General features: G+C 39.9%; 1 long non-coding RNA gene and 1 pseudogene across 1 annotated transcript in view; one reads left to right on the forward strand and one right to left on the reverse strand.

Annotated features, from left to right (window-relative positions):
- LOC148757836 (uncharacterized) overlaps window positions 1–26,386 on the reverse strand; it is a 364,219-nt gene that overhangs the window by 174,075 nt on the left and 163,758 nt on the right. The window lies entirely within an intron of this gene.
- Window positions 13,893–15,497, forward strand: LOC109434052 (pre-mRNA splicing factor CWF19L1 pseudogene; annotated as a pseudogene).

Raw genomic sequence — 26,386 nt, forward strand, 5'->3', positions numbered from 1 at the left:
AACAAACATTTCTGAAGCTCAGGCTATCGTATTAGCCCTTAATAATATCAATTAGTTTTCATGATCCCTTTATGGTTCATATGATTATCCCTATTTCAGAATTGGGGAAAGTGAGGCTCAGAGAATTAAAGTGTCTTGTTGGACATCACGCGCCTGACCAACGGCTGTGAGCCCGGGTCGGTGTAACTCCAAAGGCCAAGTTCTTCCTACCATCCGGTGCTTCTTCAAGTCTACGGAAGCCTGAACTTCTGAAATCTGGCTTAGAAGGCTTCTAGCTTTCTGTTTTTACATCCTTCTCAGCTATGCCTTTGCTGGTCCTTAATTCCAGATATATAAATAAGTCTAACCCTGCCTCTTCATCTAAAAATAATCCCCTTTCTCGCTTGAAGGAAGAATGGGAGACCCACAGTTAAGAGCTCAGCAGAAGTATGTGCCGTGTAGGGTATACTGTGACCTTCTATTTTTTGTAACCACATCTTATTTTATTTTGTCTCAAAACTTCATCTGATGCTCTAGATTCATTCATTAAAAACCTGCTTGTTATTCATTCAATAAGCATGGAGGGTCTGATAAGGGCCAGACACGACATTAAAGATGAGGGTAAATGAATAATAGATGGAATCTATCCACAATGAGTTCATATTCCTAGTAAAAAAGACAAGCATGTCAAATAGAATTTCAGCACCGTACAATACTACTGTAATATGAGAATGTACAAGGACAGTAGGGATCAACTCAACTGGGAAAATGAGAAGCAGGCATCACAGAGGAAGGGCAGCTTGAGTAACTTAAGACTTGAAAGACAAGTAAGATTTTCTTAAGGTAAAGGTCTTACAATCAGAGGTAACAGCATATAAGTAAGATTTTCTTAAGGTAAAGGTCTTACAATCAGAGGTAATGTGCATATAGTAGTTACTCTTGTGGAATTTTATTTTAATTAAATTTATTGGGGTGACAATGGTTAGTAAAATTACATAGGTTTCAAGGCCACAAGTCTGTAATACATCATCTATATATCACATTGTGTGTTCACCACTGAGAGTCGGTTCTCCTGCCATCCACCATCTATTTGACCCCCTTTATCCTTTGGTAACCATCCCCCTCCCCCCTTACCCTCTGGTAACCACTAAACTATTGTCGGTGTCTATGAGTTTTTGTTTGTTTGTTTGTTTGTCTTGTTCATTTGCTGCTTTCAGTTTTATATCCCACATATCAATGAAGTCATATGGTTCTCGACTTTTTCTGTCTGATTTATTTCGCTTAGCATAATAATCTCAAGATCCATCCATGTTGTCACAAATGGCAGTATTTCATCTTTTCTTAAGGCAGAATAGTATCCCATTGTGTATATATACCACATCTTCTTTATCCAATTATCTATTGAAGAACACTTTGGTTGTTTCCATGTCTTGGCCACCATAAGTAATGCTGCAATGAACACTGGAGTACATATATCTTTACAGATAAATGTTTTCAGACTTTTGGAGTAGGTACCCAGGAGAGGGATTGCTGGGTCATATGGTACTTATACTCTTAATTTTTTGAGGAACCTCCCTACTGTTTCCCATAGTGACTGCACCAGTCTGCATTCCCACCAGCAGTGTATGAGGATTCCTTTTTCTCCACAGCCTCTCCATCACTTGTTATTTGTCTTATTGATGATCGCCATTCTAACAGGTGTGAGGTGATATCTCATTGTGGTTTTGATTTGCATTTCCCTAATAGCTAGTGAAGGTGAGCATTCTTTCATATATCTGTTGGCCGTTTATATGTCTTCTTGACAGAAGTGTCTATTCAGGTCCTCTGCCCATTTTTTAATTGGACTATTTGTTTTTTTGTCATTGTTGAATTGTATAAGTTCTTTATATATTTTGGATATTAGCCCCTTATTGAAGGTATTGTCTGCAAATATTTTATCCCATTCAGTTGGTTGCCTCTTTGTTGTTTTGAATGCACTGACAGGTCTTTGAGTCACAACCTGCCCCCACCCTACAAAGGCCACATATGCTGCTGGTTGGGGCTTCGTTATTGCACTATAGTTGTAGATCTTTTTTGTTTCTGAATACCAACCATTCTCCATTTGTCCCCCTCCAGGCCCTCTAAGTCCAAGTCATAGCATCTAGGGTTAGGCTGATACTTTCCTTCACTGACTTTGGATTTTACTGACCAGATCTTTCAGTTAATTTTAACCTTGGCGAATTTCATACATATATAAAATTGGCCCCAGTTAACACCCATTGTGAATACTCATACCGCAGTAAGAATAATGAAGAAATTACATCCAATTAAAGCTACAGTTAATTACCCCATATTTCCACTATTGTTGATTGTTTAGAGTTAAAATATTTTGCTAACTACCACTTTGTGACTCTAAGTTCTTCCTTAAAAGTGAGTGAAGCCATAATTATATCAATGGAAAAACTGTAATAACCTTTAGAACAAGAAAATGTTGAACTGCATTATGCATTAAGAAAAGTAAGAAGAGGCAACCAGAACCACATGACAGGAATTCAGTGTCTGATAGCTGCACAGCAACAAAGAGAATGATAAAAATTTTCATCTCTTGAACATAAAGCTTTTATGATAGAAAACTAAGTATGATATATTTAATACATCTGAAAGGTATTATAGTTTTAATATATTACAATGAATAAAATGGGGAATATGCAAAAGTAACAATCAAATTCTAGACCACAAAACTTCCAACTATCATCTAATCACCGTGGAGGAAGTATGATATTTTAATTTTAAAAATCCCCAACGTATAACACCTAGAATTTTCATTTCATCAGTTGTCCCTTCAGTATTGAGACCCTTTGTTTGTTCCAGAGGGGTCATGACAGGTAGAATTTTACCTGAAATCCCCTCAAATTTCCAGTTCTCCTCGTCACTTCCTCCTCAATATTCTTCCTGTTACTAATCTAAGGAACTTCATTTTAGTCTCAGTTTAATTTGAACAAAGGGAGCCACTTCCCAATAGGGGTAAAAACGAATGGAACATGAAGGGAATTATACTTTATACAGTAGCAGATTGATTAAGATTGATTTCCTATCTTTTACAAACATTTGCATTATTTACAAACAAGTTGCATTATTTAGGAGTAGCAATGAGTCCAGGTTTATGTGTGCATTAAACTTATACAAGTTTGAGAGCCATCCTTTAAAAAATAACATAAAATTACAAATACATAATGACATACTGGACTTCGGCTGTAGATCCTGAAAATGAGGGGTTAATATTCTAACCAGAACTGAATGAGATTAAACCTAACTTGAAAAGCAAAAGCCGAGCAATGGTTGAACAACCTTGTGTATGGAAGCTCAGAGATGCAGAGGGGCATCAGGGAGAAGTGGAACCAGAGACATGAGCCTCACCAGAATTGTTTCTGCCTCTGTTTCTCACTGCATATTGGCTTTGTTCTCTCAAGATAAACCAGCATTCCTCAGAAGAGGGAAAACATGGCTACCGACATTGTATAAGTTATATATTATAGAGTTTCAACCACTGCAGAGATGTTATCTCTGGGCCAAGCCAAATCCTAGGGAAGGACCTTAATTGGTCCAGTTGGGTCAGCTCTTGTCAGAGTAGAGTCTTATAAAAACATGGGGGCAATCATTGGCACATGGTCAGCACGAGAAAGGATCAGTGCCAAGAAGAATATGGAAAGACTAAGCAATCACGACATAAGTGATTTGCTCAATGCTGAACAGCCAGTCAGTGGTAGATTCGGGATCATAAAATGAAGGTCAATTTCCAGTACTGTTGTTTTTTGGTTTTTTTTTTGTCTAATAGTTATAGCACATACTAAAAAATTTAATTTTCCTGGCTCAACACTATTGTTTTCTTGTCAGAGAAAATTATCAGAATACCAAAATAAAAATAAGACCAAACACAAAGTAATCTTAGTTTTTTCATTCGAAAACCACTTAAAGTTCTTCTCAATGATCATTATACCCAATAATTCTCATTAGAGATTTATTAATAGAAAATAAAGAACATTTGGGTTAAGCACGTATTTTGTGTTAACTTGTACTAGAAAAACTGTCCTTTTTACTGCTCTTATGATTCTATTTTTTTCTTATCTCTTTATCATAGATATGAAATGCACTAAAAAGCGCTAGTTGGTTTTGCCCTGAGATAAATGACAGATTATTGTACAGTGCTTTGCTATGTAAATAACTTCACTACAAGCTATCATTTCTTAAAGCCACAATTTTAGAACAAATAGCATATTGCTAAACATGTCAGACCAAAAAGTTCCTGTGTAAGTAAGTTGCTATTGATTTGCATTTCCTAGTTAAGTAATTCTTTATTGATTTATATTTGTTTGCCCTAAACAAAGTGCTTCAATCATTGGAAAATGTAAAATGAGAGACACTGAAAATGGAGAATTTTGACAAAATATATCGTAATAGAAAGGAGACGCTAAGCCTTTCTTTTTCCCCCCTCTACTCAGCTTTAACAGCATCTTTTTATTTTAATTTTTAAATTCACAACTCCCCATTGTTCTTGATGAGCTCCAGGGATTCCTTGGCTAATAAGTTGAAGGCCTTGCTGGAAAGGATTTACCTGGTGCCTAAACTATACCAGTTGGCTTGAGATGAGAATAGATGGAGCTTTGCAAATAACTAATGGATTTCAGGTTTCAGCTCTCTCTTACTGGTGAGACACTGGGTTAGGCTCAGCCTCGTGGCCTGTTAAGGCATGACCTGCCTGCATTTGCTTCACTAGGTACCTCTAGGCAAGAGCAGGAAAAGTCCCAGAAGTGAACTCTGCAAATATGAAAGCAGGAAACTCAAATGAAGGGTAGCAGACAGGACACCAGAATGAAGGCCTATGAATGATCTTCTAAACGAGTAAGAGAACAAAATCTGTTCATACTCATATTTGATTTCCTTCACGTAAATCAAATCCCGCCAAGCAGGATTTGGAGTTCCTTACACAGAAGTACAAGACAAGATGCAGCAGGGGAATAGAAGACAAGGTGATTCCCCCACAGATGACTTTCAATAGAGAAACAGGAAACAGCATTTGCAGAGAAACACAAGGAGGGACCCACAGGGCCATGAACCTCTCAGAAACCACAGGTGAGTTCACACCAACTCAGAAAACTGTACTGGCACTAAGATGGAGAGCCAATGGGAAAGCAAAGCAGCAAACTTGAAAGGTGTGCCGGACCCTTTAAAATGTAATTACAGCCACCGATCAAAGGACAGGTTTAATATAAGCAGCTTGCAAAAGACTCCTGATCTCATTTGAACAGTTCACATTCCACTCAGCGGCACAATGGCGCTACTTTCCGGATATCCTCTTTAGCGAAGTCTTTTTTCCCCTGTCACACTTAGAAGAGTATACTGTTTGTCATTTGCATATGTTTGTATCTTTTTCTCTTGAATTGCTCAATTTACTGATATTGTACTGTGATCACTATGTAGAAGAATACATTGGGAGCGCTTCGTGGGACAGAAAGACTCCATGTATCTCTACCTGCTTACTTTCCACCCCTCTCAGCCTTAGTCTGTGCCCAGGGAGAATGACCGCCACCAACTGTGCCACATGGGCTCCCTTACTCTCTGGGGTCCAGTTGGGTTTGGCCAGTAGGAAGCTCCGACATGAGGTCAGATAATGGGAGGAAAGGTTGGGGTGTCATTACCCCGACGCCCTTGCAGCTGGATGGCAGTTTAGCAGGAGTGGGCACATCAGAGGGCCCCAGTGACATGGCTGCAGCTCTCTCCCGATTCCAGTGGGAACCTCCGCCCCTTGCTCATGCTGGACAAATGGCAGGGACAGCTTTCTGTCATTGCTACGTTCCGAGGACTTTGCCAACCCTTTGTGAATCCCTTAACCCTGTCCATACCTTGGTACAGAGTCTCCTTAGTGTATTTTCTTAAATTATTCTTGTATGTACAACATCTCCTTTCCTTCTAGAACTCTGATTGATGAAGTTGGCAAAGAAATGTCATTTACTGTAACACCAAATCTGAAGAACCAACCTGACACAAAGTGCAATGATAATTCCACAAAGGGGAATATTTTCAGAAAGCGTTATGATGTAGTGGATCAGTACTTGGTTTTCCACACCAGGTTCAAATTCAGGTTCTGCCTCTTCCTAGATCCATAAACATGAATATGTCTTGTAGCTTTTCAATAAGATGAGGCTAATAGTAATATTTTTTATTCAGAATTATAACATCACTGAAACATTTTTGTCAAGCAAGCACTTTACAGAGCAAATATTAAGCCAGTTTAATTTATTACTGGATTTTCTATTTAGTATAGTTAAAACATTTTTATGTTTACTTTACTGAAATTGTATTCAGCAGGATCATTTTTCTGTAAACCGTACACTAAATATGTGATTTGTTGGTCAGTCATTTTGTCCATATCAAATGTGACTGATTATAGCATCTATCCTCAGGACTTTTTTTATGGTTATTATAACAGAGCTTCAATGGACCCACATTTAATTTAGATGAATTCAATCAGGTTGGCCAAAAATTAAAATAAATCTAAGAGTTTTAGTGATTTCCCAAATTCACCCCCAAGGGATTTCTAAACTGTAAAAGGTTTTATACATAGTTAAGATAAAATTGTGCCATGACTCCTCCACGAAGAAATTAAGGAATTAATTGGGGGAGAAGGAGGGTGTTGATGAGAAACGGGGGTATTAACATAATCTCAAAATAGCTCCCTACAAATTATAATTTACAAAAACTACAATTTGCTATACAGTGGAGAAACCAAACAATACCTTAACCAAGTGATGAAAATTAACGCCAAGAAGATAGGGCAAACAGACATGAAGTGCCTAAGGTATGACAGCCTAAGAAGTACATAATAGAACCAGAACCATATTATGAGGAAACATTTGGTGAACCAAGTTGCAGGGCACACTATAAAATAACTGACCCTTAATCTTCAAAAATACCAAGGTCAGAAAAGACAAAAATGGCTAAGGGACCATCCCAATTAAATACGATGGAAGAAGCATGATAAATAAGTGTGGTACGCACGTGACCCTGGATTAGATTCTGTACTGGAAGAACAATTGCTATGAATGATATTGGGATAACTGATGAAACGGAGAATGGATGATACATTATATAAAATCAGTGCAGGCATATTAAGTTTCCTGAATTTGATAACTAGACTGTGGTTATGCAAGAAAATACCCTTGGTTCCTGGGAAATACAAAAAGTATTAAGTGGTAAAAAATCATGATGTATGCAATTTACTCTCAAAGGGTTCAGCAAAAAGTTGTGTGTAGGTGGGGTGTGTGCGCACATACACAGTGAGAATAAAAAGCAAATGTAGCAAAATATTCAAAATCAGTGAATCTGAGTAAAGGGTATATACACTTGTTCTTTGTAATTTCATGAAACTTGTCTTTAAATTGAAAATTATCTCAAAATAAATTCTTTTAAAAAAATAACTACTTGAAGGCATTAGAGAAACACTGATACATTGAAAAAAAATGTTTGTTAAAATCTAATGTAGAAAATCATGATAATGCCAGAGTTAGCAATTTGGAATTGTGAAAGTGTTGCAAAATACTTGAATTATTTACTTGCTGACTATGGTCCTTTTGTAGAATTGCACATTGCATATATTACCCAGCTATACATACATATTACTGTACAGCACTACCCACCACGAATCTTTGTACTCTATATTTATGGGTAATTTAGGGGTTTTCCAGGGTAATTTTTACTACACATGATTTTCAACTTATTTTAGAACTTAAAACCAGTTTTTAAAATTTTACTTCAGTGTATTTCTAGAAAGTCCAATTTTTCTAGGTCAAGTTTTGCAGACCTAAATTTTTAAGCATGAAGTATGCACCATTTTGAGGTTTGTGTTGATTTTTATTTCGGGTCAGTGTGTTGGATATTCTTTGTCTCTCCCTTTGCTACCCTGCCCTGAATCTAGGAGCTGCATCCAGAACTGCTGTGCCCTCTGGTTCCCAGTTGGATGTGAAGAGGGGAGACACCAACAGTAGACCAGAGGATGAGAGCTGAGTGACTCTGGGTATTGATTCCCGGGCCCACCCCAAACTTGGCCAATTCCTGTGCTACAGAGGCCACAGATCCTGTAGGGTGGCCACTGCCTACAGCTGAAGCATTGTCCCAGTTTCTAGTAACAGTTCTGTCAAATGCTGGCTCTTGAAAATATGACCAAAATTGATAAATCAAAGCTGCGCTTTTTGTTTATCCCAGGAAGACAGGTCTCTGCCTTGACAGTCTTAGCGACAACTTGCGGGAGGTACAGCAAAGTCAGGACATATGTGAGGTGATGAAGGTCTGCTTTGAGGTGGATTTTTCAGTGTGGGGCTTGGTTAGACTTGGGCAAAGCTCATGACATGACAGTGTAGGGTTGGTGGATACAGCAAGACAAGGGTTTCCAGGTCAGTCAAAGAATAAACAATTGCGTCGTAAGCTTGGTTGAGCTACCTGTTCTCCTGAGAAAGGGATATTTACTCAAGTGAGAATAAGCTAAGTAACAGGGTATTGAGATGAATGATCTTTCAGGAAGTTCCTAAAACAAGCAGTAAAGTTATGTGAAACTTTACTTCACTGGGCATGAAATAAAGCTGTGTGGCTGCAAGTGCTTTCTGTTCTCGGCTCCCGTCCTATCATGGGATGGTCATGGTCCCGCTGTCACTAGCCACGGGCTGCTTCATCATCCCGTGACGGGTTGTCCTTCCCTGCCCATACCCTTGTTAATCATCTATTAAGTTTTTGGTGTGTTTTTTTTTCTTAATTATCCCATTTGAGTGTGACATGTACTTCTTACTGGCACCCTCACTGATAAAGACAATTATGAGTTGGATAAACATGTTTTCATTTGTGTATATTTATGCACGCGGCAGCTCTCACAGAATCGCTCTGTTGCCCAGTACTCATCAGTCACATGACTAGTCCAAGTCAATATTGTTGTGTAGGGTTTATTCACTGAAGGTGCAGCACACTGCAAACCAGGGGGAAAGATCGTTGCTTTGTGCCTGGATCTGTCTGGCCCCTCACTAGAGAAGTTGTCTCTGATCTTCTGCACTCGTCCTGGCAGAGGACAGGAGACACTGGGAATCGGCCTGGCCGGTTCTAGCTCTGCCCTTTCGCTCTCGTTCTGAAAACTGCACTTCTGCTTCTCGCTGGGTCTCCATCTCCATCATGATAAGCTATCTAGTGACTCCAAGTTGCTTTATTCTCAGCCTTCCTAGCTGCCAGGAACTGGAGACTTGCCCATAAATCCCAGCCACGTGCTAAGGCAGCTATCAGCTGACCACGTTGCCGGTTGCTGCTGGCCTGTGAGGATTTCTAGCACCACTCCTTGAATCAATCTCTCCTCTAGCCGTCTAGCCACTTCCTGGTGTGTGCATGCACGTGTGTGTGTTTGAACCCCCAGAGCCACTACATGCCCACACAACCTCCCCTACTGCTAACCTCTTCAATACAGTATCTGTCCTCTAAGTCTCTAACAGAGAAAAGGAAAAAGAAAAAAAGGGTCGTATGCTGACTCCTCCCATAACACACTCACAAAAGCTCAAAATAAACTTAATCTTTAAAGGAAACCAAGCAGAGAATATAAATGCACGTTTAAGCACATTTCCTGAATATGTGGAAGCCCCAGCTCTTTCTCCTTCCTACTAAGATCACCGTCATCTCTAATACACATACCTCAGAAACATCCGCAAGTATTGAATTGAATTATTTAGTATGGTTTAGCACGGCTGTTTGTTGTTAGACCGGCTTGAATGAAATGAAGGAAAGGACATGAGACAGACACAGAGGAGAGCAACTACAGGCAAATCACACAAGGTTTCATTCATCATTCTCTGCTTTCATGCCAGGAAGTATTTCCGTTTAGTTATAATATGCACATAACGTTTATTTCAAGGAGATACAAAACTGCATATAATACATATCCCAATACTTACAGAGATAAAAGTGAACTCTACAAAAAAGCTTGTGTCACATGCAATTGCACTGGCGTTTCTTTGTTTTTTAAGAGAGACAGTGTTTTCCTAAAGGACATGTTATGAATACTCAATGTACAAGTAGGAAATATAAAATCTCCCTTTGGATGTCATATTGCACCCTACTCTGAGAGCCACGTGACTGAAACACTGGAGTCATTCCAGGGGCTCCATGGGCCTCTCATGTAATGCACTACATGGGGAGAGCCTTCCTGCTGATTTTTTTTTTTTTAATTTTTATTGCATAAATTATACACCAAACAATCTAATATAGTGATTAAAAGCTTTGGCTTTCAAGTTAGACAAACCTGGGTTTGAATTCCAACTCCTGATCTCCGTAGCTCTGTGGGTTTTTGCAAATTAATTTATTTCATTACACCATGGTCACCTCAACTAAACCAGGGGATAGAGTTAGCACCTACTCATAAGGTTATTATGAGAATTAAGGGAAATAACACATGAAAAACGCAAAGCATAATTCTTGCTCGTGTAGGAAGGACTTAACACAACTGTCATTCAAAGTCACTCTTTTAATGTTGAATTTGTACCGGGGAATGGCTGGTTTTCACTTAAACCCTAGTATCCCCATTCAGAGCAGCGCCAATGATTAACACTTGCTAACTTCTCTCCACCCCACTGTTGCTAATACTCAACAGCCCATCAGGGATTTTCATCTGGAAGGTACGCGGGCATCATTGCTGTGTCTAAAGTCAAGCTTCTATCCTCTGCCACCTAAAGAGTTCTTCCTCCTTATTTAGCACTGTTGCTAAACTGGAAAAATTCCCTTGTTCTCAAAGACAGCTAGAGTCATGAATTTGGCTTGATTCAATTATAGACCAAGAAAAGGAAAACAGAACCGCTGCACAGGTTATTGTCCTTCTTCAGATATATATAAAATCTGGTCATCACTATTAGTGTAGGACTGTAATCTGTAAAATGAATCCCCCCCAAAAGAATCAATGAAAAGTTTTTCAAAAGATTGATGCAATTAAAAGAAAAAAACTGACCAATACTTAAATTTAAAGCACTTAGTAAAGTTCTTGTAGTTCTCGCAGTTAGAAAAACAATCCAAAATCTTTATATTTGTATACATAGTACTTGAAAGTTGATTAAGGTCTTTCACATATATTCACTCTTCAAGGATAGGAAAGTAGGGCTATTATTCTTGTTTTTGCATATAACAATACAGAGACAATGCTTTAGCTAGTACTATCGGGAAACCCCAACGGCTCAGATAAGGTGCAGAAATGCAATTGAAGTGAGGGACAGCCATGCAGTTCTCTGAAGGAAGAGTTTTCCAGGGAGCGGGGGCCACAAGTGCAAAGACCCTGAGACCGGAAGCTGCTTGGTGTGGTGAGGAAATGGCAAGGTGGGCATGGGACTGGAACAGAGGTAGCCAGGAGCCTTGCCATGCAGGGACTTACAGGCAACAGGAATAGCTTTGGACTCTTTACCCTGCACCTTCCCAAAGAGCTCTCAACGGGCGAGTGGCAGGTCTGGGGCATAACTTTGAGTCTTTCAGTTCAAAATCTGAACACCTAAAAAGGGCTTCTTACATAAGCGGGTAAGACTCTGCATGGACTCTTTCAGTACCACCACAAAGACCACCATTTTATCTCCTTTACTGTACCAGTGTCCAGCATATTTACAATCTGTCTGGTTCCAACTCTCTTATGAATCCAGCCCGCATTCTCAGGCATTCTTTTTTTTCTCTTCTTTTGCTCAAAACCCGCTCACAAGAGCTCAAGGACTGGCAGAGTAATCAACAAAGAGATGATCCTTCTCATGTTTTCTGCTTTAGCTACTGGTAAGAATTTAATTCTAATCCAAACTGTCACACTCTACTTGTGACATAAGCAAGTCATTTAAACTTTGTTTTCCTCTCTCAGCAAAATAAAGATACTGGTGCTACTGACATTTTTAAAGGCTGCTATATCCCAGAAAAATGAGGTAATAACTGTATAGCTGCATGACTATATAACTGTTTTGCTCTCTTTTCCAGAAAGATATGTCAGCAAGTACTCATTAAGCAACCCTATGTTCCCAGCCTGTGCTAGAAGTAAAATGCCCAAGCCCTGATCACAGAGAACTCAAAATTCTCTTCAGTAAGAAGGTAATGTCTTCATAAGAAATGAGTGGAGCTTAGGATGTTAAAATTAAGCGAAGGGCCACAGTCATTCTGCCAGGTCCCTTATGTCCTGCTCTCTAATGGGGCCATCGGAAGCAGCTGATATCAGACCAGGCTTTAGGCTTCTCTGAATTAATAGGAAGCACGGGTCCTCATTTTTGCCTTCAATGTGTATAAACTTTTTGTTTAAAAAAAAAAAAAATCAGGCTTTCACAAAAAGAAAAAGGACGTCAAGGTCATTTAGTCTCTTCAAGGAGATCAGGCATACCATGCATTTATATTCTGTTCAACAAGACAGACCCAGTGGCTGTTTTCTAATGATTTCTGAGAAGACCCCAGTACCCACCCAACCCTTAACCTTTCCCCTTTCCCAGTGACCCAACCAAAGGGCCTGTAACTTCTGTTTTGTGGTTCATTTCTTTGGAATAAATATACTATGTTTACTGAAAGTCCTTGTTAGAATGCAAGCAAGTTACTAAGAAGAAGTAACCCATTCACTGATTAGCGCAGATTAATATGTAATTTCCATACCAAGGAGAATGGGCGTAGGAGACTGCAAAAGATTTTGTGGTAAGATAGACTGAGAAACTGGAACAAAGGAACCCCAAGACAAAAACACATATCTACTTAGTAGAATGCTCAGAGGAGAAAAGGAAACGGGAAAGGAAGACAAGAGTACTTAAGTCCAACTCAAAACTTTCCAGTTTTGTCTAGGGCTGCGCTGGTGTTCTGGAGTGAGACTGAACAACAGATACCCTGCTTCCATCCCTCCACTTCAGAGAAAATATTGTCCAGGACGTTTACGTGACTTGTTCAAGTCCATTCAGTAAGTTAAGTGACAGAATAAAGATTAGAAATCTAGTCTCCTGACTCCCCACCTGCTTTGCTAAATTTAAAAAAAAAAGAAGGCAGCTCTCAAGACTAGGATCTTTGGTTAGGGTTTTTCTGGACCCTATTTTCAAGGCTTTTCAGTCTTTGAATGAAAGTTTCTTTTATTTTGGCTATTCTGAATGCTTATTCAAGAAAAAGGCTGTTAGGCAGGGCTGAAATTGGGATTATTACCCAAAGAAACTTAACTGGTAGAGTACATATCAAAATTCAGAAGTAGAAAAGTTCTCCTGGATCAGAGGTTAGAGCAATAGGCAGACACATTTCCTCTTTTCTTCCCACACTCTCATCTTAAAAATAATACCAGACAGTACTAGACATCAAAGACAGGCAGCTGAGACAGGAGGAAGTGACTGTTCAAACAGGGCAGGATTCAGCAAGGTAAGTCCCTAACAAATAAGCTCTGGTGATAAATGGGACAAAGCCATCACCGAATTTATCAGTGTCTCCAAAAACATATGGATCTAGCCCACAAACATCATGAAATGTTTTCCTGATAAAGCTGGTGATTGATGTGGGTTTGTAGAAGAATAGTGTTTGATACAAACAGCTAAAAAAAATTTAAAATGTCTCACTTTTTTTTTTTTTTTTTAAGCTCAAGGGAAGACATTATGGTAAAATGAAAAAAGACTGCTGTTGACTCCCATAGATCTGTTATTATTATTATTATTATTATTATTATTATTATTATTATTTCCAGGATAAAAGAAAGAGCATGATAAAGAGACGTATGAAGGGGGGGAAAATCCAAATATGATTTGTTTTGCATATTAATCCGGTGTTTGTATCTTTCAGACAGTATGGTACCTTGGTTAAGGGTAGTGATAAAAAGCTAAGAAGACCCAGCATGGGACCGGTGTCCTAATTTTCAGGGGTCGTTGCCACCTAGGCTATTGGGACCAATGCCTCAGAGACCGCTGTGCTTCTTGGCTTGTGGAGATGCTGAAGGAAAGTTTCATGTTTTATTCAATACAGTTTGAACAATTCAGAAGAAAAGTGGAAACTTTGACCTGCTGTCATGTGTAGGAAATTTCTTTGGCTCCACGCCAGATGCTGAATGGGAGGAGCTTAAAACTGGCATCAAGAGAGCTCCTATTTAGACACATATTCTAGGTGCCAACCACCAGGAAACAGTAAAATATTTCCAAGATGCTGATGGGTGTGAAATAGCTGAAAACATTACTTATCTGGGTCATAAAGGTGTCTTCATTGGAAGCTGGGGGATACAGATTGGGTAGCTCTGTGGGACAGAGTCCTTATAACCTGGTCCCAGGTTATAGTTCTCATCCCAGCGACGCGTCTTCCCTGAGACAATGCTGTGTTCAACATCCCACTTTATGGGTGTTGAGATCTTGCTCACATCCCCATGGCCCAAGTATGTGGGGAACCTTGGGGATTCTCTAAAGAGGTGGATACAAAGAGCGTGGCTCTGCTTTGGTCTCCAGTCTTGCCATGGCCTTGGAACCAAGATATCCTTTTGCTGCTTTGGGAAAGACCTATGTGAGAAGCTTCCATATCGAAACCACATCGTTCTGGAGGAAAACTCACAGCCTGCCACCAGGTTCATAGCTCTGACAAATGCTGGAAATCCAGAAAAGAAAAAGTATCTTTATGCATTCAGTATTGTTCCCGTGAAACTAATGGATGCTGCAGAGCTGGTAAAACAGCCTCCAGGTGTCACTGAAAACCATTAAAGAAAATCTGGGGAGGAAGCATCCTTAGGAAAGCAAATTCCTGCTCCTGAGGAAGAGTCAGCCTGTCAACTTTTCTTTGATTTAAATGAAAAGCAGGGAAAGAACGTTCATCTACAGGCAGAAATAGCAAATCTTCTCCCCACCCAAAGCAGCCTCCCAAACTTCTAGCCTCCAGGACCCTGCTGGTTTGGCTTTGGCCTTGCTAAACCCAAAGTGGAGAAGCGTTTGCAACACATTGCTACCTTGCCCTGGCCTAAGGAGGCTCATCTGCTGACCATGTTGTTATCCTGCCCACTGGACACTACCAGTTCCTGGTGGACCTTTCAGCAGAGGTGGTGGAAGAAGTGGAAAGGGTAAAGCTACACAGAGGCAGTTCTTTAAGAGTGGAGGGAAACGGTGTGTTCTATCGGAGAGAAATTAGGAGAGCCATCACCTCCAGCTCCAGGTAACTCCTGTGCCACTCAGCCACTGCGCTCCTGGTGACAGGAAAGACACCTTCATTACCCAGGCACAGGAGCCATAGACAGAGCTGCTGGGAACCCCAGAGCAGTCTGACATCGAGCGGATTGCACACCCAGGAGCAGCATATTTTTATGTTGCACTTGGCACGGGAGAGAAGCTTTTCCATAGAATTAAAAAGAATTTCCCTTTGCAGTTTGGAAGGGAGGTCCTGGCCAGTGAAGTCATCCTTAATATTCCTGGTACGTGTGACTCGGGGCATGTCAGACCAGCAAGGAAGGGGCAGAGCCCCTGGCTCGCTGCTTCCGCTTCCGGAAAGACTTGGAGCCCTTTGACTTCACTCTGGATGGCTAAGCAAAGGGAAAGGCACTTAATGAACTTCACAAGGAGGAGCAGTGGCCTGTTTTCTAAGAAACTACCATCTCCCATGGGGACTGTTTCCCTGCCCTGTGTGTGTGTGTGTGTGTGTGTGTGTGCATTCCCAAGGAACCTGTCTGCAGCAAGAGGCCTAAGATTGAAGATTTGTTGGAAAAAGTCACGTTCTAGGATGAAAATCCTATATTAAAAGCATATCTGTCGTCCAGATCCAACTACAGGTTTTGTTTATCAACGTTTTAAAAAACATTTAAACTATCAAATAAAATCCAAATACTTAAAAAAAAAAAAAAGCTAAGACCTGGACTCATAACATAGACCTAGTCTTTGCTGGCTATGTGACCACGGGCAAGCTGTTAACCTCACTTCTCTTGAAATAGTAAAAATGAAAACCAACTTCTAGGATTGTCATGAGGATTAAAATTGAATAAAAAATCACAAGTAATGCACCCTCAACATAATGCCCAGCATACAGTAAGCACTCAACAAAAATATACTCGCTCTCCTTCAGGTGCATGCACAGGAAAATCAAGTACCTATATAAAGTAATTTAAGAAATATTTGTCTCTATACGCTAGCCCCTAAATATCTTCTCATTTAAAACGGGGGTTATTTTCACTTTAAAGATTTCTTGGTCCTTGAAAATACCACTGACATGAACAACATCTGGGATTTTAAGATGTAAAAATTGATAGGCATTCTATTTAAGGGCGATAAAAGTGATAAAATAAAAATATTAAATCCTCATGTGGGAACACAAGTAATAAGCAAAGTCAAAGATGAACAACAGATTGGAAGAAAATGTTTCCAATTCAAGGGTTAATAGTCCTACTTTTATTAAGAGCTCCTATTAATCCTTAAGAAAAATACAAATGTCAATGGAAAAAAGGCCAAAGGATTGGAATAGGCAACTTAAAAAAGCCCTACAATCAGTCACTAAGCATATGACAACATGTTAAAGTCAATTAACAAAAAAGATACAAAGTAAAACAATATTATTTTGCCTATCAGATTGCAAAATTAAGTAGATTGATAACATTCAAATTGGCAAATTTAAAAGACAAAGGGAAGGCAGTTTTCTTGGAGAAAAATATGGCATTATCTATAAAAACATTTAACTGCTTATACTCTTTGACCCAGAAGTACAACTACAGAAAAAACATTGTAGACAAAATCAATGAGAAACGTACCAGCATGTGCTGCCACATTATTTAAAATATTAAAACATTGCAAACAATTTAAATATCAATATGTCTTAGGGTACTTTCGGTTGAAAGCAACAGAAAAGCATTTCAAAGTAATTGGAAAAATAAGAAAGTTTTATTACCTCATGTGCTAAAAATCTAATGGGAAGAATATGTTGAGTGCTGACTAATGCATTGGCTCAATGATGTCATAAAGAACAATGGTTACAATCATCTTTTTCATCTGCTTGGCATGTAAATTTTGTGCTCATGATAACTCCACCTACCAACATACGATACCACTAATCTAGGCTTTTCACAATGTTGAGCAAAAGATAAACAGCCATTTTTTGTAACCTATGGAGATACCTTTCCAAGAAATCTTCTCTTAGACTTCCTGTCATTTCCCTTTGGCCAGAATGATATCACATGTCCATTCCTAAGAAATGCCTACCAAGGAGGGTGGGATTCCCTTACGTGGCTTAAGGAAGAGCACGGCTTCCTAGCAGTAAGTGGATTTACCCAAACCACATCTGGGATCTATCTTAAAGGAACAGGAAAACACGACATAGAAAGATTCTATAATTTGATTGAAAAATCAAACCTCTGTTGAGTAAGATTGAGAGGTAAGTGAACCAGAATAAGAGAGGTTATGCTATGGTAACAAATAGGCCCTAAGTCTCGAAGGCTTACTGCAATAACAATATAGATTTTCTTTCATTCATCTCCCAGTCTTGTGCACGTTGCCTGGCCCTCCTGAGTAGCTCACTTTCCAAGTAGTGACATAGGGATCTAGGTTTCTCCTAACTTGTGGTTCTACTTAACCTGAAACATTACCTCCAAAATCATTGCAGGAAGGAAAGAGCATGATGACTGCACAGGCATTTGATAGCCAGCCTTGGAAGTGGGTCACATTACTTCCACTAATACCCCATTGGCCAGAACACACAAAGGCCTTCCCCAACTGCAAGAGAGGCAGGGGAATGTAGTCTGTCCCCAGGAAAGGAAAGCAAAATCCCAGTTTGGTTATAAACAACTTTGTCTATCAGAGGGGATTCTTTTCTTTTTAATGATTTTTATTTTTTATGCTACATACTTATCCTATTCTTTTTTTTTTTTTTTTTTTTTGCAAACTATTATTACTTTGCAAATTAAAACAATATATATATATATATATATATATATAAAGGGGATAAAACAATCCCTCGTCATGCCTGATAAGTATTTTTACCTGGTTTTGATAGTATTTAACCCCATTTTCTTGCATGAAAATCTTCTCTCTTTTTTTTCCCATCATGGGGAATTTGATATAGAAGAAAATTATAGTGGAGAATCTGTGGGTTATGAAATCACCTCATAGCATCCTAAAATGTCAAGGATTCAGTATTTGGGGAGGCGAAGGAAGTTATGATATTCTGATCAGAAGCCTTAGATACATACACAGAAATATGGGAATTGCCTTTAGTGCATTTTTTTTTTGGCTGTTGTATCTGTTCACTTTTTAAAATTTTTATTGTGGTACAAAACACATGATATAAAATGTATCATCAAGACCATTTTAAAGGATACAATTCAGTAGCGTTAAGAACATTTACAATGCTGTTCAGCCATCACCACCATCTAGTTACAGAATTTTTCATTACCCCACGTGGAAAGCCCATACTCATTCAGCAATCATTCCCATTTCCCTCTTCCCCCAGCTTTTCCCAACCACTGATCTCTTTTCTGTCTCTATGGATTTACTTATTCTGGTTATTTTGTATAAATGCAATCATACAATACGTGGACTTTTGTGTCTGGCTTCTTAGATGATTTAACATGAGTCAATTGTGTGATGGTGTGCTAGTCTATCTGAAACCAGTCCTGTTCAGAAAATGGACTCATTTCATTGTGTGGCCTTTCCGAGCCATTTCTTTTTCTCCACACGAAGAAAAATAAGCCACAGAATAGCTGGAAGAGGTAAACATATAAATAGGAAAATGCAGTAACAGATTTGCGTGGAGTGTTTGGAAGGAATAAAATCACACCCAACTGAGCAGCCTGAGAGGGGTTCAACAGAGGTGATACTTGATTCTTGTATCAGTGGATTAAGAATTGTTGGCAAAGTGGGGAAGAGAAAAGAAGGCTATGTGAGACAGGGAAAATACACTGAAAAAGACACGTTGAGAAGCTTTAAGCAAATTGGCAGCTCACCGGTCTACTGAAGGAACAGCAACTCAGAGGCAAGGCCATAGGACACGTGGGATTAGAAGGATAGTGACCTTGGAAGAACTGGCCATAGCCAACTTCGGTCTCATCCCCATTATTGCTGGGGCCCATCTTTCACTGAGATCAGATCTCATCTCTCTGAAAATCTTCAGTCATGATTAATTCACACACATTTTGATACTTGAGAATATACTGGCTCATGATCTTGTGTGTGTTACGTGCCATTGAGTCAGCTCTGACTCCTGGCCATCCTATGAATGAGTGATGTCCAGTGTCCTGTCCTCACAGCCCTACTGTGTTCCTGCAGACTCATTTGGCTTCTTTTATGGAGCCAATCTGTCTCATCTTTGGTCTTCCTCATTTCCTGCTGTCTTCTATTTTCCCAGCATGACTGTCTTTTCCAAAGAACCTTGCCTTCTCACAATGTGCCTGCAGAGGACAGCTTCAGATTTGTCATTTTTGCCTCCAGTGATGTTTCAGGCTTCATCTGTTCTAGGACCCACTTGTCTATCTTTATCCACATTTTATTTCTGATCGCCACAAGTGGATATTATCTTCTCCAAGACAGAGACGCACAGAAGACACTACATTGAATCATAAAGGAGTGTCCTTATTCCTTACGAGCAATGTGAAAACAAGCACATCAGAACATTAGCACTTTCAAGAACCAAATTTTCCTGTGTCAAAAATACTGGTTTGACGCTAACTCTTCATTCTCCAAAGCTGTCTGAGCATGAAAAAAAATTTATGATAACAATTATGAACCCATCTGAAGTCTATACTTTGGAAAATACTCTTTTGGTTCAACAACAGTTTCTAACCCACCGTAGTCAATTAAGCCTGCACGTCATGAGAAAGAGCAGCCCTTTAACTTAAAATTTTCTATTTTTCTTCTCCGTGGAGCAAAAGTGGAATTTCTGAGGCCTTAAATATTCCCTAGCCTTGGTACAAAGCCCAAAGTTATAAAAGGCATCTCAGAGGCATTGCTCTTTTGGAGCGTTAGTTGTCAAGAACCTCTCGTCCAGCAGCCTGGCTGTGAAAACAAGGAGTGGGACGAGGGGTGTAGGCAAGGAAAAGGAAAGACATGAGCCGGGCACTGCTTATCCAAAAGCCGCTGTGTTCGCCTCCCATGGTTGGGTCTCCTCCGTCACCATATGTTTGTCCCTCTTCTCTCTCTTCTACCACACAAAGCGATATGTAGAAGACGTATTATAGAATAGTACACTTCAAACCTATACCAGGGGTGCCGAAAACATGTATCCACATTTCAAGAGATGTTATCTATGTATTACTTTTCGAGGTTGAATTGAGTTACGGTAGCAGTGTGTACTATGACATTCCATCAAAAGACGGCATTAATCAAATGAATGCTAGTGTCACCCTGTGACCGGCAGGGCAGTCAGAGAAAATGGTGGAAGCACGGTTGTTGTTTCTCGAGGAGCGAAAGACCACTTTGAAGTGGTATTTGAAATTCGAGAACGTCGTGGAAGTACAACAGCAATGGAGGTGTGAGTACGCACAGAACCTCCAACACACTTCACAATTGCACATATTCATGGTAAGTCTGAGACGCGCGGTGCTGTGTGTGATGTGTACAGGGGAAGACCTGGGACGCCTCGCACAGTCACATGTCCAGCTGCTTCTGCTGTGGTGTTGGGACAGTTTACACGCTCCCCACAGAAGTCTACCAAGCAATGTTTGCCGTAATTAGAAGTTTCTGGACGCTGATGGTAACCACTATGAGCACCTCCTGTAATTGCAGAAGTCAAACGTGACTCGTGTTCATCTTTCATTAGCAATATATATTGAGCATTACAATGTTAATACAGTTTTTTCCCTTTTTTAAGCTGTGTATACATTTTTTGGCACCCTCTGCATATTTAATTAACCAATGTCACCCCGATAAATTTAATTTAAAAAAAACAGAAAAAAAAAAAAAAAAAAAGAAAGATGGTGAGGTAGAAATCTTTTATTTTTCTAACTATATAATAAGATATGTCTAAATCCAGGCCCAGGATGAGGATTAGTAACAAAACTAAGCAACTGTGACCAGTATTTGTTTCAGGACTTAGGTGATTTCTTGCTGTGCCACACACCCTTTGCCTGTGGTAACTTCAATCTGCTTATACTTCCTTCAGTTCCTATAGTTTTGCTTGTTCTGTCCACCAAGGCTTTTCACATCCTCAAGCCAAAGCATGCAGACATGAGCCAAGTTGGATCTGCCACCCAGAGCCCAAAACATCCCAGCAACTAAAGGACAGCCTCTTCTCAGGGCCAACTTCGGAATGACTCAGCATCTTAGAGTCACCTTAGGAGTCAAGTTTTGGGGAGAGCGAGTTGGACTCGCTGACTTGGGATCACATACAACCCCCTTGACTGCTCAGATCCTCATGTATCTGAAGCCTCTGGAGAACATCTAGGGCCCATTCACTGCTGGGGAAATGATCCCACTGAAGCATAAACCTTCTTCTACCTTCGGTACCTTCATCACCAACCTTTGGAAAAATTACAATTTGCGTCCATCTTGACCTCCCTCTAGGACCTTAACCTCAAACCAAGAATTTCTCTGTTTTTCAGATAAACTCACATGTTCCAATTATGAAAAATAAAAAAGGAAAAGTCATTGCTACATGCACACCTTATATTGGGGTCATTTTCACTGCTGTACACATGAGGACCCTGGAAGATCCAGCTTTGTAGAATAATTAACTGCCGTCCCCAGCGCACATGGTACCCAACTTCACTAAATCTTGATGACTATTAAAATAAAGGCAGAGAAACATCGACTTTCTTCTGAGTAGCAAAAAAAAAAAAAGCAAAGGAGCCAAATTCTTGGAGAAGTAGAAAAATAAGCAGGAAGGAATGTGGAATCTTACCACACAGAATAGATTCAGGTAGCTCCAAGATAATATTTTCTTTAAAAAATATTCATTACACTTGCCTGGAAACCTGAAAACCATTGCTTTTTGGCCAAACAAAGCAGAGGGAGAAGGTTGGATTAAATACCATCCCATTTCCCTATATACATACTACTGGATAACCAAAATAAATATTTCAAAATACCCATCGTGTTTTAGGCACCCAGAGAAGGCAATGTGTATAGGAAGGGACACTGCTCCTTCCCATAGTGTAAAGGGAGCAGGGGAGATAAATAAAATGAGACAGTTGCATTTTATATTATTATTATTAGGGGGAAGAAGAAAGAAGTTTTGGACCAGTGATATTCACATTGTTTATAACACAGGTACGATGTGTTGGCTACTACGGCAGGTGAGAGAACGAGCTTGGGAGTCAGGTACACCTAGGCTGGAGACCAGAACCTGCTACTCACCTTCTCGTGTGACGTCAGACATGGTTTTTAGTGTTTCTAAGTTTTATTTTCCTGTTTGCAAAATGGGGATAATAACAGTACTCATTGTATGAAATTTTTGTTGTTGTTGTTGTATTCAGTTACTGTTAGTTACTATTGTGATAATAATTGGTATCTCATAGTGCTTTTGTGAGGATTGCATGTGAGGATATGCATGTACACACACACACACACCCTCACACACCCTCACACCCTCACATACACACACACCCTCATACACCCTCACACACCCTCACACACACACACACCCTCACACCCTCACACACACACACAGCCTCACACACACACACACTCACACACCCTCACACACACTCACACACACACACACACACATTTGTCCTGGTGCCCACTGTCAGGCTGAACATCTAAATAAGTCCAAGCCAATATTTCCTTTTTTAAGTTATTTTTCTTACTATTAACAGGAAGATTGGCTTCGTATTTTCCTCTGTTCCTTTACTGCATGGCTTTCCATCACTTTGCAATAAAATATGGACTAATCTAGTACCAAGATATCAGACATGGCTGAAGCCTCAATTCTTCCAACATCCCTCTGATAACCACTGTAAGACGCAAAGCTACAGAGAATGAAGGACAGAAAAGGGCAGCTATGGATAAACTTTACAAGGAAACAATTTGTTCAATGTAAGGAAGAATTTTCTAGCAACCAGAGCTGTCAAAATACGAAATGAACAGCCAAAAATTGATAGAATCTTATGGTTAAAGGGGACTTCAGAGGATTTTCTGCAGTTGTCCTGTTGAGATTGAATTCCTTCTAGACCATCATTGAAGAGACATTCTATGTCCTTACGTACCTCTGTGAAACTCTTAAGCCCAGGAATCTCACTCGCTATCCTAGAGTGACATCCTGTTTTGAGAAAGCTTTTCAGAAGCTGGGAAACTGTTTTTGAAATAGGGCAAAATATGAAATCCTTCTGACTTTGTGGGCCACACACCTCGTCCACTGCTGCTCCTCCCCTCCCCCCCTTCCTTCTTTGTCTCTCCCCCCTCCTGCTCCTCCTCCCCTTCTTCTTCATGTTCTTCTTCTTCCTCTTCTTTTTCAACAACTCTTTGAAATTATAAAAACCATTCTTTACTCACAGTCTGTTATGGCCTAAATGTTTGTTTCTCACCTAAATTCATACGTTAAAATTCTACCCTCCAATGTGATGGCATTTAGATATGGGCCTTTGGGAGAGAGTTAGGTCATGAGGGTGGAGCCCCCATGGATGGCATTAGTGCCCTTGGAAGAAGAGACATGAGAGAGCGTGCTTTTCTTTCTTTCGTTCAGCCGTGTGAGGATACAAGGATAAGATGGCCATCTACAAACCAAGAAGCAGGCCCTCCCCAGACACCAGATCTGCGTGCAGGCCCCTTGATCTTGGACTTCTCAGCCTCCAGAACGGTGACAAGCAAACGTTTATTGTTTAAGACACCCAGTCTACGGTATTCAGATATAACAGCCAAAGTGATTAAGACACAAAAGCAGGCCATGGACGAAATCCCACCTGTCATCGTTTGCCAGCTCCTGCTATAAACTGGAATGATTCATCCCAGTGTTAAGCCAAAACCTAACCACACCACAATGTTTCCATCCTTTCGCCCTAGTTAAATATAGGTAAATGAAAGAGACAATATCCTTGAACTTCTACTTTGTTGATCATTCCATCAACTCCATGGGATATATACTATGATTATCCTAGTTTACGGACAGGGAAATGGAAACCTAAAGGAGTTAAATAATGTGCTTTAAGCTGCACAGCTAGTTGGAGGGGGATCCAGGACACAAAGAAGCTCTTTCCACCCTGAAGTTCTACCTCTGCCCCTGGGAAACACAACATCTGAATCCTGTTCTGGAGATTCTCAAAACAGCCATCAAAACTCACAAAACAGTCTCATGTTAAACACCGACTAATTCCTAGTGCTCTAATGACATGGTTTTAACTCACCATGGCGTTCACTCTCGTTTAGGTAAGGCCTTTTTAAAGTTTGCCCCCCACCCCTCAATACCTGTAGCCAACACTGATTTTTTGTTTTCTTATCAATATAATGTCCTCCATACCTAGTATGTAGAATATGTATTTATGAACACTTACATATATTTGGGCACAGGATTACAATAATTGTTCAACTTTGTCTGCCTTTTTCATGTGCAAGGCACATATATTCAAAATTTCATTTTGTTTTGTTTTAATTGTTATGAGTTTTGCCTGTATAAGTTTTCTCTCCTCTGAATTAATGTAAATTCTTTTAGAGGTGGACAAGCAAAATCACCCTGTAATTACAAAAGATTATTCAAAATTGGATAACAGGTCCTCAAATTGCCACCATTTTGAAACAGAGACTAGCTGGAGAAAACTATACCAAAGCAGGGTAGGCAGCCTCAGAGATGACCCCGGATGATGCCCACCTCTGGGCACAGTGGTGACTCATGCCCCGTGCATCCTCTCCCCTGGAGTGGGGGCCAGACCTAGTGATTGCATCTAATAACTAGAATACAGCAAAAGGGATGGGATGCCACTTCCCAGACTGGTCACAAGAGACTCTGACTTCCATCCTAGCAGATCTCTCTCTGTCTCTCTCTCTCTCTCTCTCTCTCTCTCTCTCGCTCGCTCGCTCGCTCGCTCTCTGAGTCCTCTATTATTTTCTCACCCACTCTGATGGCACCAGGTGTCCTAATGTAAACTCCCCTGTGGACAGACACAGACAGCAAGGAACTGATGCAGGCCTCAAATCACAAAGCAGCAAGGACGGGGGCCTCCATCCACAGCCCTGCAGAGAACTAACTCTCGCCAACTTTCCCGTGAGTGAGCTTGGAAACTGACCCTCCTCCAGTCAAGCCTTGACCTGACCATCCCCCCTGACACTACAATTAGAGGCTGTGAGACATCCTGAGCTAAAGTCTTAACCGTGTGTAGATTTCTGACACCCAGAAACTAAGAGATACTAAATGATATTGATTTAAGCTGCTAATTTTCAGGGTCATTTGTTACACAGCAATAGATAACAGTGCAATAAGTATCTGATCTTACCAAAGACCGATGAGACTGCTAAATGGGTAAAGGGTTTCCTTTGGGGACGATGAAAATGTTTCAGAACTAGATCATGGTAGTGGCTACACGTCATTGTCAATGCACTACATGCCACTGACCTGTACACCTCAAAGTGGTTAAGGTTATGGTAATTTTTACCTCAATATCTTTTTCCAAAAGGAAGCAGCACAAGACCCAAACAAAGAAACTAGGAGAAAACTAGGACGATAAAAGGAAATATACAAGTTTATGGAAGAACACCCACAAGAAAAGCAATGCATCCCAAGAAATGAAAACGATGATCAAAATCTGGCACAAGTCACTCAACTGAATGAGTCCATCACCTCACAGACAAGAGACAAATGGAGACACCTCAGGGCTCAGTTAGGAATGGCAAGATGACAAAAGAGGCTGAAATTTACCCAGCAGCCTTCAGTAAAAGCAGCAGGAAAATAGAAAAATGTTTTACTGTGGAAGAAGGAAATGAGATGAGGGGTATGAAGGTGTTGTTTTCTTAATAAATAATTCTACATAATAATTAAAAATAAATAATTTAGCCCTTTAAATTATATAAATGTATAATTTGATTCAAAAGTACACTTTGAACAGCCAAAAAAAAAAAAAAAAAACCGTAATGAAAAGCTTTTCATTTTAAAACCCTAGTAAACTTTTTGTGTAACTAAGGATAGAATTAAGGATAGCTACTTCTAAACTTAGTTTTCTTCTTTTGTACCAAAAGCTGGCAAGGTACAGTCTGTAATCACAGATCCAACTGACAAACAGAAAGTAGAACTTCTTTTCACAATGAGGTAAGATGTTACATCCACTGTGGACAGGGATAACTCCTTAAATTATTTTGCAATTAGGAAAATATTTTCTGGCCATGGTATGTATTGCGATTGTACTGTGTCTGAGACATAATATCTGGTTTTGGGAAATGTATATGCGTTTTGTACTTGGAGTATCAAAGCCAGCCCTCATCTTGCCATTTCTCACATTGCTTTTCTAGATCACTGGTTTTTTATTTTTTTCTTTTGCTTGTTTGTTTTTGTTTTGTTTTTACTCTGTGTGTTACAA

This window comes from Rhinolophus sinicus, chromosome 6 (genome assembly GCF_057876585.1).
Source record: "Rhinolophus sinicus isolate RSI-liver-muscle chromosome 6, RSI-T2T, whole genome shotgun sequence".
NCBI classification, from domain to species: Eukaryota; Metazoa; Chordata; class Mammalia; order Chiroptera; family Rhinolophidae; genus Rhinolophus; species Rhinolophus sinicus.